The 18,039-nt window shown below is 38.1% G+C and overlaps 1 protein-coding gene across 1 annotated transcript in view; it reads left to right on the top strand.

The window, feature by feature from the left end:
- zgc:56699 (uncharacterized protein LOC405758 homolog) overlaps positions 1–18,039 on the top strand; it is a 236,272-nt gene that overhangs the window by 200,805 nt on the left and 17,428 nt on the right. The window lies entirely within an intron of this gene.

Genomic DNA, 18,039 nt, shown 5'->3' with positions numbered 1-18,039 from the left:
ATGATTGGAGACAGCTCTCTTGTTCTGCATTTCTCAGTAAAATAGCCAGTAATCGTCAGCAGTCTGCTTGTGGAGGAAATCCAGTTTCAAATGCACTGTGATCTGCAGGTTTTGTGTAACTTCATTTTATTGAATTAAGACTGCGCAAGGCTAAATATTTATATTAGACGTTGCCGTGTTACACAGGGGGTGCACAGGGAGTGTCCCTTACAATGTATGTAACAAATGGGGCTGTGACTGTCAGAGGCAGCCACAGTGTGTTTAGTAGCATGCTACATTTCCATGTTCAGCAATGTGCGCAAAGGACAAGAGAGACGCTTAACAAAATAATACAGAACGTGACTGCTTTTACAAGCATGATGGGGTTTTCTGCCGTACCTTTAGTCTGGTCATATGTGCAGGAAGTGAAAATTGTATTGCCTAAGATTATTAAACCTTATTGTTTAAGAGAAGCAATGGTTAAAATTTACCAAGTACCAAATATACGTTAAAGTCAGTAGACTGTTTTCACTTTTATTCATTTTTGATTGATTGTACTCAAAACCATCACGACATGCCTGCTATTTACAACCCCTGTTTTTGTCCTGTTAGTGAAAACGCCTCTGTGGTTTCATTTTTCATTTGCAGGAAAGGAAATAGAAAGAGGGAGAGATATTACCTCCGTATCCAGGCTGGTTATAAATATCTCCACTATGAAAGGCTATAAATATCTCTCTCCTGCTGTGAGTGGCACAGACTTGAGTTCAGCATGGCAACCAGCCTCCACCGTGGCACCTATAATTGGCCATTTTCAGGCTATTTTTAGCAGATGGAAGCTGGTCACCAACCATGAATAAAGTGCAACTAACCCAACACTGTTTCCAAACATGCATTGAAAAGCCTTTGAACAACAATGGTGCCACAGTAAATATGACCAAGGATACTGGCCGGTCATATAATATGTTTTAGAGAGGTTTGTTTATTGAAGACTTAAATAAAATATGCACATAGATGCCTTATGACATACACTGCCTTTAGCTGATGACATTTAGTCAGTATATGTATTTACTTTCATATTTTATTCGTCATTGTTGTATTGTACTTATTCAGTCTTTTTACTTAAAGATATTTTACGTGTGAAAGGTAAAATGGGAAATTTGCTGTCATTGAAATGCTACGATGAATTAAATACTCTGAGAGAGATGCAAAATTCTACATTCTACATTTACATTCTCATGAACTGTAAGAAGCAATAAATTAGCAAAGGGTAAATTTTTGTTATCGCCTTCAGGTAAGTAAACACAAAAGCATTTTTTTTTTGTTCTGTGACCAAATTATAGTCTTGTCCTACTACATGGGTCTGGTCAAAACTCCCATGTGAACTGACTTCTTTAAAGGGTAGCCTTTAAACTCAAGCTAATTAAAAGAGCCATTATCGTTCATGTATGTAGAGCAACGTGATAGTTTTGAAGGCTTTCATGAGGTATTTATTTTCAAGTGTGATAATCTGAACACTATGACGCAGCGCTTTCTCTATTTTTAAAACCTACGTTGTCTTTGACCTTCAATAAACAGAAAGGACACTGTATATAGCTATACGTCTAAGAACTTGAGGAGACATACAATTTTTTTAAATCTGTTGTTTGTGTAACTCGTGCACGACAGACCCTCCTACATGTGTGGGCAGCAGCAAGGGTAACACAGCCAGGAGAGCTGAAGGCTGCATCGTGTTCCGCTGAGACCATCAAGTGAGTCACAATGCAGTCGTGCTACAAATATACCCACATATTAACATGGTTTACGTGGCACACTATTTGTTTATTGTTAATTTATATTTGTTAAGATTATGAATTAGAAGCCATTATGAATTTATAAGCCTGTGTTGGCTGCCACCATTTAATGATGTTATCTAGCTAATGTTCTTTAAATGTAATGAGACTAAATGAATGAAAGTAACATTTTAAAAGGCTCTTTATGATTGGAACTTAAAGACCTTAGTTCATAAGGTTTCAGTTATAATTTCATGTACAAAGCAGTCATTGCAATTTATGATTATAATAACCAATTTGTTATGTTGATGTTCTAGACAGTTTTTTTTTTTATTTAGAAAATGTTGAATGTCAGTTTTTTTGTGCTGTGGTGTACATTAAATAAGGCAGGTTCAGTGTAAATTTATGTGAATTTATTTTGAAATTTACTTTGAAATCAAATCTGTAAAATCTCCACCCTATTTCACTAATACTAAATATATCAGATAAGAATATGTAGTTTTTGTATGTCTGTCATAGCATGTCATTTCTTTAATGAAGAAAAATAAATGGTGGTGTTTTGCAAAAATCCTTACAAAAAAATATTTTTAGCATATTTTTAGGATTTGTATTAAGTATACTGTACATATGTTCCAATATTTGTGTTTATAGTCATATTATATATATCAATTTATAGTGATCAAACTATTGATCGAAAATATATATTTTTTTAAGCGTTTAGAACTTTCTAACAGATAGATGTTTTAATGTGAATTGTTATGGTTTTATAATGGTTTCAGTGATAGGGAGTTTTTATGAATATATTTCTCATTATCTGAAAGTAATCTCCAATGACACCGACAAAATATCATATGTGGGATGACGAGCCAGTACGTAGCATTATAAGTAAAAAAAAATGTCAAATACGACCATAATTTCACCTCAATCCATGTCAGCAGTTCAATATCTAACATTGAAAAAGCATTATGCTACAAACAATCACCGAATAGATCAAAACTGAAGTGGACTGAGCTGGACAGAAATAATTTAAGGATCCAGTGTCACCTCTCTATATGCTACAGTAAAAGAAGGCTGCAGGTTTGCACCATAAGATTCCCATAATTTTTTCTGCCTTGAAATGGTTGACGTGGCATTGATAATGACTGGAGAGTGGCCTTTGAGAATAACCAGCCTCACCATCCCTTTCTAATTAGCTCCAATTATCAATACGAAGTGCACATGAAAACAAGACTGGATCACATTCAAGTTATGTCATGTTATATAACCATGGTGTCCCAGTAAAATACTTGCATAAATCTGCTAATGTGCTAGGAAACACTGTTACAAAACAGCCCCTTGGCACACATATACTCATACATACATATAAAAAAAACATTTACATACCTGTGCAATTATATCAGTTATGATATATATATTTTTAATGTGTATCAGCATTTCCTATCATTAAGGAAGAGATAATTAAACGAATAAAGAATCAACACAATATTTGAGTTGCCTAGCAACAACTCCGGAGTACACCAAAGAATGAACTAAAACTGCTTCCTTGTTGTAGCAGAACTTGAAGGGGTACGATTGGTTGTTCTAGGGGATGTGAGGACAACAAGAGTAATGGGCTGTGTGAGTGAAGTGTGGGCTGAGACGCTGCCAGGGTGATTCATCCCAGAGGAACGTATCCACCATCCTGGTCTGATATCTAATCTGTTATCGAATTCTGAGTAATTTAATTATGGGGGAAAGATCTGGGGGAGGCAGTGTTTGGCCTTGTAACCAGTGCCAACAGGAAATATAGTATTAACACCTGACAAGATATGTATTAAATGATTTGCAGCACATAATTTTTATTGTCAAGCATACACACAAGTAAGTAGGTTAAGTACAAATTTTCATAAAATTATGAATTATTATAAAGTCTGAGACTTAAATACATTCCGATCAGTGGCGTCCTTTCGATAAACCTAAAATATACTCAACTCAAGTTAAGTGGAGTTACTAGGGTCTACTACTGGTTACACTTTTTCAAAGATTCTTCCTGTATTTCTTTAATGCTAAGTAAATTCTTTACTGCAGTAAAATTTTTGGGGGGGGGGGGGCAAAAGGAGTGTAATTTCTGAGCGGAAAAAAATCCGTGCTGCTTAGGTTACTTCAGGACACACATCTGTTGCAATCATATCTGGACTCAGGATGTGGGTGGACATCCCAGTGCAGGCATTCTGCTGGAAAGCCGATTTTGTAGGAACAGTCTTTGCCTCACACTTATTTGTACTTCAGCTAATCTGTATGAGCGTGACCTGATTTTACTGTTAAAACATCATAATATGCACTTAACAGTCATGGATATTGTGCAGTGAAGAAAAAAAAAGCTTTCCTGAAAACCTTTGTACATCTTAATAAAGACGTTAAACTATGTTAAATGTATTTGATTAATACAGATATTTTTTCAAAAATTCTGATTGCATTGTGAGTAATGTGTACTATATATGTTGTATTCATATTATATTAGATCAATAAGGTAAAGAAAACAGGAAGCAAAGGGTACATTGTGAAGAATGAGGACTTCTCTCATTTTAAAACCTTCTGAGGCTGAAAAATGTTTCTTGGTTCTCTTTCGCCAGTCAACAAATGGTGTCTGAAATGCACCAGTCATCTTACCCAAGGCAGTGCATACATTTGGTGAGGACAGATGTGATATATGCCAAGTTACCAGAATGGACACTAGAGAAGAAGGCGGAACACAGTTACCACAAAAATAAATTAGCTTAGAAACTTAATTTGAAAATTAAAAGTTTATTGTAAAGTTTTAAGCCAACTTCACATCTAAACTGACAAAATATATGAGTACAGTAGTTCCCCCGAACATTAAACCATCTGCGGACTCCAATAAGGTGATTTTTGTGTACACACATATGGTAAAGTTTAATTGAAAAATTATACACAGTATGACATTAGCAACAGTACAGTAATACAGTAATAATAAAGTGTATTGTACATTATTATACAGTACTACACAGTCCTGTACTCTCTGGAATGAAAGGGATTCTTACATGCTTTTTACATCCCTCAAAGGACAAAGAATCAATGAATAAACATAGGCTCATGTAGGTGGGGAACAGGCACACCTGCAGCAGGTAATGTGAGAAGCAGGATTTGTGCCGGATATGACACATACTTGTCAGTGTTCTTTTCAGCCACAGGGCATCTCATGGAACTTAATTAACTGTCATGATTAGTCTTTGTCTCCCTTTCTCACTGTGTCTTTTCAATTCTCCATCACATTCACACACACGGCCTGGTTGCTGGCAGGATTTATGAGAGGCATTTATGAATGTCGAGCCCTGATTCATTAATGCTCACTGCCCATTGAGGCTAATTACTCAGCCTCAATAAAGCTGTCTGAGTAGGTGCCTCCTGGTGCTAGAAAAACTGTTGGTCTCACTGTTTTAAAAACATCCATTTCATAGCAACATCCATGTGACCTAACCCTACTCTCTCTGCACTACATCTTGTCAAATAACATATTTGAAGGAATGCCTGATTTTACACAGCAGTAGATGAGATCATCCATTGACTAGCCATTGAGAAATCTCATTAATTGCCACAATACAGCTGTTCAGACACAAGATTCAACGTGCCCTCGATGTTTCACGATCTGAGTGCCGCATCCCATGTTTCTTTTAAGGCTGAAATAATTTACCAAAAGCAATTTGTCCTTTGATTCATGTCCAAGCAGGCGAATACGCTGTAAGTCTGAGAATATGTTTAAGTTCTTAAAGCTGCCCATGCAATCCCAAGTGAAAGCATTGTGAAACTTGACTCCCTTGATTAGTTTTTGTCTCCCTTTCACACTGTCATTTCCATTCTACATCACATTCACGCACATGCCATACAAAGTGCGAAGATGATTTGTAAACTGCCATCTGCTGTCACTCATCTGGTCATCTCTTAGCATTAACTAGCATTGACTTTCAATGGACACGGATCAAGGGCATGAATGAAGTGGCGCATGGTTCCAACAGGAATTATGTGAAGCAGTCATCAATAAAAGCCTTGAAGTCTAAAAAAAGATTGAACTTTGCAATTTACACATAATAACCCAGTCTGGTTCATCATGTGCTAGTACCCTTTTGCCCCTAAAGGTCACCTGTCCTCCAACTACAGGTTATGGAAGAGTGTGCGAAGTTGGATACACAGAGGAGAGCCAGGCATTGTGATGCATAATGAATAGCTCATCTGATATCTATAATGGCAGGCATAATTATGTGGAAGTATTAGTCTCAAGACTGTCTCACAGAGCCTGCACATGAATTCTAAAAAACAGTGAAAGAATTTCAGTATTTTCGCCTTCATTTAAAAACAAACACAAGACAGGAAAGTTCCAGTTTCAGGTAATCAAAATGCAGATGTGTAGATGCTGGATAAAAATACTAGCATATCAAATCCACGTGACAATTATGAAAATATGACCAGGCCTTCATCAGCCTTACCCAAAGAGAGGGCGAACATCCCACAGCTCTGCACAGTTTATGATGCCTATGGCAGCAGATTCTCAAGATATCAGATTTATTGACATGACACTCCAGTTTCCTGGATGTAGAAGATATGAGGGATGGAGTTGCATCCCTGAAGCTAAAAATAACCACAGCATTCAAACTGGACAGTTCAATTTCCAGTATAAAATAGTGTTCTTGGATTACTGGAGCTCACCCTCTGCTGCACTGGTTTTGTTTGATAGAGCATCCTACTAGCATGCAGTGAAATAATCTAAGAAGGGGCAGAAAATTGTTTTAAATAAATTTAAAGTAAAGATGCTGTAAAATCTGGCTTGAACTATTGCTTCTAAAATGAGGAATTTTAAATACACTGCTGACAGCATCTGGAGGCAAAGGTAGGCTTGTTGTTGAAAAGACTCCTTAAAGGGATTATGCTTTATGACTATGTTATCGGGGCAATCGATAACTGCTATTATGCTGCGTTCCATTTACCTGAGAGGCTGGAAGTCAGAGATGGGAATGATGTCACACACGAGTTAATCGCATTCCAGTTCAACAAGTTGGAAAGTCATTTAGCAATGCCAGTTCTAGCCAAGTTCATTGTTAACCACTGTTAACAATACCAGTTGATAACAAGGCATTACGTGGTATAAAGGGTCAGGGCTGCAGAGGTTCAGACTTTAGGGGTCGTTCTAGTTGAAATTTCTGACTAGGAACTTGAAGATTCCAACATCTCAGTCCACATGAAATGCAGTATTATTGCTGCTGTAGTCAGAGCTGGTTTGACTGAAAGTGAGCCAATATCTGCCCATTTTCAGTAGTTCGGCAGATGTGTAAATTAACAGCACTACTTTCTAAGAAAAGAGAGAGAGAGATAACTAAAGATAGTTGAGTAAAGAAATTAACTGGACATCAGGCATTTTCATCATCCGTGACTGAATGCCTGTGGAGCCTGTCATGACAACAGAGTCATTTATTGTTTTTAAGGCCACATGTTAATAATGGAATGCAGGTCCAAATCTTCTTGTACCTTTGGGTAAAATTTTTTGACCTCATGGAATTTAACGTTAAATGTGATTAAGAGTAGGGGCGCTTCGTAAAGTGCGATGACATTGTAATTGAATACCCACTATATTGTATTTCCCTGACCAATGCCACTAGCACTGAAGAAAGTCTGAAAATAGACGTACTGTATTATCACAGCCTTATACAGACTTTCCCTACAATTTTCATAATAAAATGTTTATTATATGTCAGAATTAGCAAGCATAGTATTATAGAAATTCCCGTGCAATCTCTTGAATTTTCTGAATTGTACTAACCTTACTCTACTAAGCAATCCTTGGACAATGTGTTGATACATGATTAATACTTACACAAGTAATGGGAGTGAAAAAAGCTTCTCCTTATAGCTCCTTATGATCCAGAGCACTATCAGGTGAGTAGAATCTGTACTCAGACAGTTCTCCTCAATGTGGTTAAAACAGAATTAGGAAATGAGGTCTAAGCCACAACAGCTAGACCTGAAACAGGACTGTAGCCTCACCTGATGGTATTTGTTCCTTGCATTCTTCTTTCTTCTACCAGCCATAGCTACCTTTAGATTGGTTAGACCCTAACCTTCTCGATCCCAGGGCCACATCTAAAATGAAACACAATTTATTCTGGAGCTCATAATGGGTCCGACTCCCCCTGCCGGTCGTTAAAATGTACCCAGTGGGTAGTGGGCCTTGGCTTCGCGTTGCTGATGGAATTCGGAGTTCACAGAAAAATAATCGAGTTCCCTGATCTAAATATATTGTACATAAGGCACATGGTAGATTCCACATGGAAACAGATTAAATGACCTGAACTGTGATTATCAGACATCTAACAGGAAGGAAACGAGCCTTTGAAATGTGTACATTGATACACTGAGGGCCTATTTCCTCTCCTCACTAACCCGTTTAATGCATATTCCACTGGCTCTTTTATTAGCTAAACAAAGCAGTTACTGATAATGTACAGTGATCCCACATATGAATTCTGAAGTCAAATTTTTTCACTTTACTACCAGCAAAATGCCAGTTATGGGAAACTGTCACTGCATACATTATGGTAATAGTCTGAAAAATTTGAATTGGCTGAACAAGCTGGTTTATATTTTTTTCTCTCCAGCACACTGAGCATATAATGATAGTTATTGCATTTTCTTGAAATGAACCATTTTTTTGTATAACATTTTGACACTTCACCAAACAGGAACTGAATTCTGATTTGTGTGTCCCTGTGATGAACCTGCACTGCCAAGAGAGATTCTCTCATTGTGGGAGAAACTAACAAGCTAACAGTGGGAGTTTTCCTGTTCTTCCAAGAGGCTCTTTATCAGAAGCCTATAGCCAAGTCGTGATTGGCTGGTTTTCAGTTCTTAATATTTTGCAACTATTTTTTCGATAACCCTCTAACAAATCTTTTGCAGAGTATCAATATGATGATAACCTATAAAAATAGTGATTTCTCTGGTTTTTGGGAACTCCTAACGTTTAGGGAACATTAAAGATTTCCAGGACATTTAGTTCAGTTTTAGCCTCATATTACACACTCACTGCATTTTACTTTTGTCCTACTGCAGCCATAATTGATGTGACAGGGTGGGAAATATATATTTTACCTGAATCTCAAACACCACTGATGGTTTCCTTAGAGATAAGCAGATTCCAAAAGTCTGGTTATTATTTTATTGGATATCTGAACACATTCAGTTAAAAAAAAAAAAATCCTACAGATTATTTTGGAGTGCATGAGTTATTTTCCGAATTGATTTGCTACATTCAGAAAGTATTAATTTGATGTGTCTGTAATAGATTCAGTAAGAAATATATTGCTTTGTGGCAACCTATATATCAGTGTGGATGTTAATAATTCTCTTGTGATTTGCAACTAATTCCAGGATGTGAAAAATGCTACGTAACAGATGCAAATGCAGTGACAGCCACATTATCCTGCCTAAATTAAACCCTGGTGTTCTGCTGCTGTTGAATTCCAGGTAACTCAAGCCACATCTAGTCTGTAGGAACCAGAAATCCTTTTCCTGGCATTTTAATCAGGATTTCTTTTTTTTTTTGCATCAGATGAAAACAGATCACATATCAATAATTTCCATAGGAGCTCTATGCTCTCCATGCTTGACCGGGCACAAATGCCATTGGACTCTTCTGGAGGGCAGAAGGAAAGGCAGCGGTGCAGCGATAAGAGAATGTCCAGGATTAGAGAGGGTGGGGTTGATTATGTCACATCATGGAAGTGCTTTCTCAGGCCAGAGAGTCAGGCTTGGGTCACACATCTCAGATTCCACCACTCTAAGTACTTGGCAGGCCTCACAGGAATACTGCAACAACTGGGTCTATGGTATCAGGTGCTATGTTACAGTTACCTGAAGATTATGGTCATAACAGTGAGGGGAAGTGAGGGGTTGTGAACTCTGTCTACATTTACCTTATACTGGATTCTGAAATAAATTACCTCTTCTGAGATACTTCTGGGATTCACCGCAAACTTCAATGACATGTAAATGATAGAATTTTTTTTTAATTCATGCAGTTCTGTGTGAGGACAGAAGTTTGAGATCTCTTAAACAATTATCAATGGTGGAACTGAGACTTTAAATTTTAATTTTAAAGTGAATGTGCTGCTGTATAATGGAACAGCACGTGGCTCTGTGCGTTACGATGCATGATCAGAAGCCGGCCACTTACACCAAATCCCCAGCCAGAGTGATGTCACATTTGGGCTTTTGAGCTAACAGGTAAATGTGATATCAGACAAACAGTAAATAGCCAGGACCAGTATAGCGCTGTAAAAACTTGTAAAAAATGTAGTTGTGTGTAAGGTCTCTTTATGGATTCAAAGCTTGTCATTGTGGTAAACCATTTGCTTCTGTTTTGGTTCTACCATAAAATCATCTCAAGTTCAAAAATGTTTTCGAATCAACATTGGAAAAAAAATTGAAATCCCGAGGTCAAAACCGGTTTAGACGATAATTATGTTGAGTATTACGGAATGAAACAAAATATGAATTTGTAAGAATGTTTGGTTGCAGCAACTGCATAATTCCATTCATAGACACCCATAAATAGAGTGACTGTAAAACAGGCCCTCTATTATGTTGGAGTTCTGGTTCTCTTTGTGTGGATCCCTTTGTACTACATAGCCCATTACAGTAAGCGATCTGGAGCGAGAGGCACACAGTGCCAGTGTTTGTTAGGCCTGGCGTGGGATAGTGAGTATGATAATAATCTGTTCTTTCCGTTCAGTACTGTTAATGTTCTTCCTAAGCTCTCTTTTTGGTCCTTTAGGGCAGAGGGAGAATGCGCTGGACAAATTAGAGATACAGAAGGCGCAGGCACAGAAGTGTAACGTCGAGTTTAAAAGAACATGCGGCACTCAGGGTGCCTCGGAAGCCATGGAGTTTTTATGTAACAGTGCGGCTTTGACGTACGTAGCTGCTGCCGCCCACTCGGTCAGGCCTGCAGCTTTCTCGCTCAACCCTGAACCACCCAAGATGGCAAATACTATATACTGCAGTAAGCAGCCTTTCAACTTTACATATAGGAAGACAGTGGGAAAGTAATGAGAAAGAAGACCCTGAACACCAAGCTTGTGTCCTTGAGTACAGTACTTAACCTGAAACTGCTCTCCTTGCACTATGAAGACAAGACATGGCGTGGGGTTTTGCTAATCTCCCTGTCTGCATCTTAGCATTGCAGACCACCAGAGCACCATGGTGCTTCACAGAATGTAACCTCTCAAGATGCAACATATTCACATTTTCATACTGGCACATCAGGCTAACATCCATTAGTGTGCTAACATCCCTTGCTTGCATTTACGTTACATTTACATTATGTGGTTAGTCATAAAAAGCATGCATAGAAATGAATTACAGAAGATGTGTGAAATGGCAGCAATGCTGTTTGTTTTACTGAGCCTCACGAGCTTCAACTCCCTCGTTAAAATCGTTTATGCTCAAAATATCAGTCCACATCCAACTATTTGACATCAAGTGAAAGCGCTTGTTCTTGAGATTTCTGTGATATTCTGGAGAATTTCATCATCTGGTTTCTTTCTTAGGTTTTCAGTACCTGGAGTTGTAGGAGGCTAGCTGAAGCCGCATGAACGTTATCTTGGACATTGTGAAATATATATATGGAAGGACAGAAGGGTGATACCAATGATTGGCCCATTAGAACAAGATATTGATATCATTTTTGATGGATTTTTTTTTTTACAAAGGTAATCAGTGACGTGCACAGACTTTATTTAGGGGTAGGTGCTGAAATTTACTGTTAATTGTCACTATAAGGAAGGGGGGGCAGGTCCCCCTCAGTTAATTTTCTATGGAAAGATTAAAGTATTGTTAAGACAACTAAATGTATTAAATGCAAAAAACACATATATAAGAACAAATGTGTCTCAAATTCCGAAACCACAACAGATCAAATTGTACTGTTTTAAAATTAACTCAATCTTTTCTATATCTAAGCACTGTACTTTTCTGGTATTAAAATGGACAGCACTGTGACAATGCTTAAATAATCCCACTTTGCATATCTGAAATTTAAGTCTTGCAAAACCACCCACGCAATGTTTTATTTTTGGTGCCCAAGTCATGGTGTTTTCGCATCTCGAAGCTCACGTGCTCCCCCTGCAGGGGACTTTAATTCGACGACAGCCTTTATGGTTCAGGCCCAAAAGGAATCGATTAACAAACCTTTATATTTTTTAAAAACCTTATAACTTGCAGTCTAAATACATGGTATGCTAAAGAAATTAATATTTAATAAGCTTACCTTTTATTTTTTTAATTACTCATTAAAGCATAAACATCAAGAACATCAAACATAATACAACAATACAATTACAAAAACAGGTCAAAAACCAGACAACATTGAGTAGAAAGGAAAAATAAAGTGCATATAGCTTATTTTCCCATACACGTGCATGTATGAAAATCCAATATATCAAATATATGAACAAATGATTGAGAGGCAACACAAGACAAATAACTACAGCCCCTTTCTTTGACACATGTATCTGTCATAAATCCACTTATATTTTGATTGAGATGATACTAGTTAAAAGCACGTGATTTACCGATAGATAGATAGATAGATAGATAGATAGATAGATAGACAGATAGATAGATAGATAGATAGATAGATAGATAGATAGATAGATAGATAGATACTGACTGTTTATGATATATTATAAATGTTATTTATTTTATTATATTGAACAATAAGATATTATTATTGTTTATAAAATATTACGAGAGTGAAAAATTAACATTTAATTGTATTTGATCTATGAAGTATGACAATATGACCCTTTTCCAAATACATGCACAGACATTGTATGCAATTATAGCCGCATGAACAAAACAAACCAGCCATAGCTGTGAAAATCTGAAACCGTGTCTTTGCTCTGGCCCATTTTCAAGTCTTCATATGTTGCTGTCCAGTTAATGTGGTGCCTGTATTTCATGGTGTGAAGCTGTGTGTTTACTCTTACTCTTTGATGGAAAGCTGATTAACTTTACTATATACTTGATGACTATGAAGTAAAATACCAGTCATAGATAGGTCATGTCTATTAATACCCATTTTGTTCTGTTACCCATTTGCTATCCTGTACATCTTTCACAGGATCTACTCACTACTGGAAAAGTTAAGCTACATCACGGAGATTCTCATCTTTGACTTTCCTGCACATTTAACGCCATCCAGTCTTCTCTGTTAAGGGAAAAGCTCAAAATAATTCAGATGGAAGATGATCACAGATTACCTCACCAAGCATTGAAGGAAAGAGGAAAGGTTTCCAAACTACACTCCAGTTTCTGCCATTCAGTTGTTCAATGCATATGGTCTCTTTGACCCTAACCCCACACAGTTCAATGAGTATATAGATAGAATAATACGAACATATGAGCTGAACATTTTGCATGTCTGTTCTGCTGACCTCTGTGAACGGAGATAAAGCACGCTTATTCGAAAGTGTAATTTCACTTTAGGACACAAGAGGCCAGTAGATCCCCGTTAGATTTTACGGTTCCCTACAGTGCTTCGTTGTGTTCTGCTTTTTCATTGATAGAAAGATCTGTCAGTGCTTTCAAACAATTATAAGGGTATATGTGTTCAATGTATGGAATGTGTTTGAATGGACTATCTAGAAAAATTTCTGGGTGCACTAGTTGAGTTTAAGTTCCAGAAGCAGAATGGAACACTCCTAATGTGAAAAACTTCTGGTGTACAAAAGAAAAACAAAAGACCAGAAACGATGAAATGGGCCAATTTTCCTGCTACTATGAGAAAAATTTGGCACAAAAAATGGTTAGCTGACACAATTTGAATGGGATAAATTAAGATATATTAGTAGAATCTTTTTATGACAAAATTAATTTAAAAAATACCACAAGAAAGACTAATTTGGGGGCAGCATGGTGGTGCAGTTGTTTAGCACTGTTGCCTCTCACCTCTGGGACCCGGGTTCAAGTCTCCATCTGGGTTACATGTGTGTGGAGTTTGCATGTTCTCCCCATGTCATCCTGGGGTTTCCTCCGTGTACAGGAAAAGACATGCTGAGGCTAATTAGAGTTACTAAATTGCCCGTAGGAGTGCAGGGTTGTTCCCTGCCTTGTGCCCATAGCTTCTGGAATCGGCTCCAGACCCACCGCTGCCCAGAGAGATAAGCGGTTTGGAAAATAGATGGATGAATGGATGGATGGATGAATGGATATTATTACCTGCTGAAGATCATAACATTCACTTGACAAACCCAGCAGAAAGCAATAAGAGCTACATGGTCCTTCTTGTTAGCTAGACCATAATGAAATACATACTAATGAGTGCATGTATTAAATTAGTCATTTAACTTTGAGAACAGCAGAAAAGATATTAAGATATGATCTATATTTTGAAATATTGTACTAAGAAATTACACAAGTCAAAAAATCACTAGGAAATGAAAGAAGACTACATAACTGTTGTTGCGAAAATAAGTAAATATGTGAACCATGAAAGATGGAAGACAAATTGTACTTCATTGTTCTTTGAAATATATCAGCTGTAAAGAGAGGGAAAATGTTTCACTGACTAGATAAAAATTACCATGGAGAGAGAAATGAACGGTGCAACAAAGTAACTCCAAATGTATTATAGATTATACATAATGTAACCTACGATAAGCAGTCACATTCTCATCTATTACAATAACTGTGATCTCGTATACCACCAGCATCAGTCAGTGATGCCCACCTTAAAAGGCACAGTCAATGAAATAGAATTTTCACTTCGCAAAATACTTGCTGAGCTGTAGACTGAGTTGGAGAACCGTTTGAAGAACACCAGATCAGGACCTTCAAAGCTTTGGGCCAGAATGTAGGAGTGGAGGGTTTTGTGTCTCACCATTCCAATAAATAGTCAATTGTCCTGGTCAACAACCACACAAATGTTAACATCAAGAACGTCTGGGCTGGAGACCACATGAAAAACTGCTCCTCATCAGAACGCTGCTCCCATTACACATCAAACATCTCCAACTCCCACAGAAAATCTGAAAAAGAGCCAAAAAAAAATACTTCACTTCAGCTCCTGTGATCATCATGTATTCTGGAACATTCCTGTGATCATCACGGAAAGGCTGTGTTTCACTTCACAGCTCACAATATCTATCCTTCCATCTTCTGTAACCGCTTATCCTAGTCATGGTTGTGTGGAGTCCGGAGCTTATTCCAGAGGCTATGGATGCAAGACACGGAACAACCCATGTGGGGCGTTGACCCATCACCGGAGACACTAACACACCAGTCACTCACACTCACACACTGATAACTCCAATTAACCTTACTTTGTTTTTGGACTGTGGGGGGGAAACTGGAGTACCCGTGGGAAACCCCATGACAACATTGGGAGAAGGTGGAAATCCACACACATGTAGCCATGGCAGAGACTCACGCCCTGGTCCCAGAGGTGTGAGGTAACAGTGGTAGCCACTACAGCACCGTGCTGCCCCTTCATGACACCTAGTCACTAATATTTTCCAATAAGAGTGTTAAACGTACTCCTTTACTGAGAAAAGGCCAGTTTTGCATCCACAGACATGTATGGATACGTATAATTTACATTGAGTTAATGAAGTCTATGTATCCATCCATCCATTTTCCAAACCGCTTATCCTACTGGGTCGCAGGGGGTCCGGAGCCTATCCCGGAAGCAATGGGCATGAGGCAGGGAACAACCCAGGATGGGGGGGCATCCCATCGCAGGGCACACTCACACACCATTCACTCACACATGCACACCTGCGGGCAATTTTGCAACTCCAATTAGCCTCAGCATGTTTTTGGACTGTGGGGGGAAACCGGAGTACCCGGAGGAAACCCCACGACGACATGGGGAGAACATGCAAACTCCACACACATGTGACCCAGGCGGAGACTCAAACCCGGGTCCCAGAGGTGTGAGGCAACAGTACTAACCACAGCACCACCATGCCGCCTGTAGAGGAGTAATGCTCTATATGGGAGTAGATGAAGTGTATGTACTGGAAGTGAATTTATTAACTGGAAGTGCCTATAGGTTACAATGCAACTTAAATAGAAACTAGGTGCCACCAGATCCACAATTTCGCAATCAAATCTAGCAGCTAAAGTGTAAATTTGCCTCGGCCTGTTACTTGCCGGAAAACTGAGAAATTTATATTTTGGAATGAAATGTTTCCAAGAAATTTAGAATCATGCAATTAATATTGTGAATGGGATCCATCCATCCATTTCCTGTACCTGCTTATGCCACTCAGGACCACAGGGGTCTGTAGCCTACAAGCGCAAGGCAGGGAAGAACCCAGAGACTCATAAAAATCGTACACAATGTGTTTCCCTCCCAAGGTTTCTCCAAAGAAGGTCACAGTGTAGCCTTCAAAGAGGACACCCTGATAAGGCAAATGGATATAATTTTCCCCCCATTCCAGGAACTGCAAATGTATGTAGAAAGCTAAATATTATTCAAAAGAAAAAATATTGTTAAATACTGAAATTTCATGTTCTTCAAGATTCACATTTTGTTGGTGTGACAGTTTGTTAGTGTGACCTTAAAATTCCATTTATTTATACAATTATATTACATATTCCTTTAGCTCAGAATCAAAAACTGAATTAGTAAAGCTGATAAAGAAAAGGATCTTCTTTGAATGTTTTACTATCAAAAGACCTAAGTATGTATGCAAAGGAGGAAGTGCCCTTTTAAATAGATAAACATGGTTTCCTTATTACAGTAAGATGAGAATTCTCAGAAGTTAGTTCTGCCTTTTGCACATGTTCCTGTGGTTCTGTTTTTACTTCACTGAGGGCATATTTCCTTAAATGGAGCTGTAAAGCAGTTGGTGTTTGACTAGCCACACCCTTTCCACTGAATATCCCAAGGATTAGAACAGTTAAACTAAGAGTAAAAGCTAAAAGTAATTAAAAACAGAAAGTAAATGAATTGACTTTCAGATTAAATCAATTAGGAGAAAAACACAACCAAGTGACAGCAAGACAGCATAAACTAACACAGAATAAACAGACGACTACAGTCTTTAAAGTAACTGAAATGCCTGGGCAAGCAAATAGGTTTTTAAATTTGACTTAAGACTGTTCAAGAGTTTACTGAAAAGACCCAGTCACCTTTACATTTCAAGCAAGAATGTGGAACATCTAAAAACATCTGGTTGGAGGATTGTAGGGACAAGCATTAGAATGGAGACTAATGAGGTCAGAGATATAGCTGGAAGCCATGACGATCTTAAATTTAGAGTGAAACTTTAAATTTCACTCTAAATTTCACTGGCAGTCAGTGCAAGGATGCATACAGGCGAGTAATCGTATATACAGGAGTAATGCTCTATATGGGAGTAATGCTCTACACGGGAGTAATGTTCTGTACTGGAGTAATGCTCCATACAGGATTAATGCTCTGCGTGGGAGTAATGCTCCACACGGGAGTAATGCTCTATACGGGAGTAATGCTCTATACGGGAGTAATGCTCTATGTGGGAGTAATGCTCTATACGGGAGTAATGCTCTACATGGGAGTAATGCTCTACACGGGAGTAATGCTCTATACGGGAGTAATGCTCTATGTGGGAGTAATGCTCTATACGGGAGTAATGCTCTCTCTTTTCTTGGTACGTGTCAGGAGTCCCGCAGCTGCAGGTGTGACAAGTTTGACTGACAGATTCCCAAGTAGAAAGTGTTACAGTGGTCAACACGAGATGAGATAAAAGTGTGAATGACTGTTTCCAAATCCTTAAGAACAAAAAATTGATTGAGTTTTTCTATATTGCTGAATTGAAAGAAACCACCACAAACCCTAAGTTTATTTGTTTATCAAACATAAAAGCAAAATTAAAGAGTACAATAGCTGACAGCAGGCCCAAGTCACTTGCTATAACTCCCATATATGTATCTCCAACAATTCTAATAGGAGTGCCAAAGAGAATAATATTTGTTTTGTCTTGGTTTTGTTTAAGACAATTGTTTGACATCCACCACTGCACATGCCTCAGACAGTTAGATATGCACTGAAGTGCACAATTTTTACTTGACTTGAGTAGAAGGTATATCTTTGTGTCATCTGCATAACAGTGATACGATATATTACACTTCTGAAAGATGGACCCAAGGGGGGGTATGTACATGGAGAACAAGACAGGACCCAAAACAGACCCCTAAGGTATTCCACAAGTAATTCTTGTTGAAGAGTAGCAGCAATTTCCCATTTTATATCCTG

This window comes from Brienomyrus brachyistius, chromosome 6 (genome assembly GCF_023856365.1).
Source record: "Brienomyrus brachyistius isolate T26 chromosome 6, BBRACH_0.4, whole genome shotgun sequence".
NCBI lineage: Eukaryota > Metazoa > Chordata > Actinopteri > Osteoglossiformes > Mormyridae > Brienomyrus > Brienomyrus brachyistius.
This window is presented reverse-complemented; position numbering and strand designations above follow the sequence as displayed.